Below are 1,472 nucleotides of genomic sequence, written 5' to 3'. Positions count from 1 at the left end.
AACTCATGTTCATGGAGTTGGTGATGCCGTCCAACCATCTCATCCTCTGTCATCCCCTTCTCCTTCTGCCTTCAATCTTTCCCAACATCAGGATCTTTTCCAATGAGTCAGTTCTTCGCAACAGGTGGCCAAAATATTGGAGTTTTAGCTTCAAATCTTTAGGATGGTCTAGTTTGATCTCCTTCTAGTCAAAGGCACTTTCAAGAGTCTTCTCCAACACCACAGTTCAAAAGCATCAATTCTTCAGTGCTCAGCCAAAGTAATGCTCAAAATCCTCCAAGCCAGGCTTCAATAGTACATGAAGCATGAACATCGAGATGTTCAAGCTGGATTTAGAAAAGGCAGAACCAGAGATCGAATTGCCAACATCTGTTGGATCATTGAAAAAGCAAGACAGTTCCAGAAAAAAACATCTATTTCTTTTTTTTCCTGCTTTATTGACTACGCCTGAGTTTTTGTGTGGATCACAACAAACTGTGAAACACTCTTAAAGAGATAAGAATACCAGACCACCTGACCTATTTCCTGAGAAATCTGTATGCAGGTCAAGAAACAACAGTTAGAACTGGACATGGAACAACAGACTGATTCCAAATCAGGAAAGGGGTATATTGTCTCCCTGCTTATTTAACTTATATGCAGAGTACATCATGAGAAACGCTGGGCTGGATGAATTACACTCTGGAATCAAGATTGCTGGGAGATATATCAATAACCTCAGACCCCTGCGATTTCCCCAAATGTGGGAAACTCGACTGCATAATTTGTGGTGGTGGGGGACTGTGTTCGCGCTTTCCCCTGTGGGGAAAAGAAATAATAACCTCAGATATGCAGATGACACCACCTAATGGCCGAAAGTGAAGAATCACTAAGTGAACTTAATGAAAGTGAAAGAGGAGAGTGAAAACGTTGGCTTAAAACTCAACATTCAGAAAACTAAGATCATGGCATCCAGTCCCATCACTTCATGGCAAATAGATGGGGAAACAATGGAAACAATGAGAGACTTTATTTTCTTGGGCTCCGCAATCACTGCAGATGGTGACTGCAGCCATGAAATTAAAAGACCCTTGCTCCTTGGAAGAAAAGCTATGACCAACCTATACAGCATATTAAAAAGCAAAGACATTACTTTGCTGACAAAGGGCCATCTAGGCAAAGCTATGGTTTTTCCAGTGGTCATGTATGAGTAAATTTTACCTTGAACATATTCTTATTTCTTGGTAAACATTTTCTATGTTGCCCAAATAAAGCTTTATTCCCACAATTTATTCATTTCTGTAAGGACTTTTTGGTGTGGCCAACTTAAATGGTTCTGATATTTGTATGTCATACTGAAAAGGTTATCACTGACGTTAGAACGGGTAATTCCTTTGTAGATCTAGAACTGCTCCTTTATTAGGTCAAGGTAGAATTTATACAAAAGAAAGTTGGTTTAAGACCAAGGTTTTTATGACTTAAAATATTAAAGT

General features: G+C 39.4%; 1 pseudogene; it reads left to right on the top strand.

The window, feature by feature from the left end:
* Positions 1–628: 628 nt before the first annotated feature.
* LOC112442102 (uncharacterized) lies at positions 629–801 on the top strand (annotated as a pseudogene).
* The last annotated feature ends 671 nt before the right edge of the window (positions 802–1,472 follow it).

This window comes from Bos taurus, chromosome 17 (assembly GCF_002263795.3).
Source record: "Bos taurus isolate L1 Dominette 01449 registration number 42190680 breed Hereford chromosome 17, ARS-UCD2.0, whole genome shotgun sequence".
Taxonomy (NCBI): domain Eukaryota; kingdom Metazoa; phylum Chordata; class Mammalia; order Artiodactyla; family Bovidae; genus Bos; species Bos taurus.
This window is presented reverse-complemented; position numbering and strand designations above follow the sequence as displayed.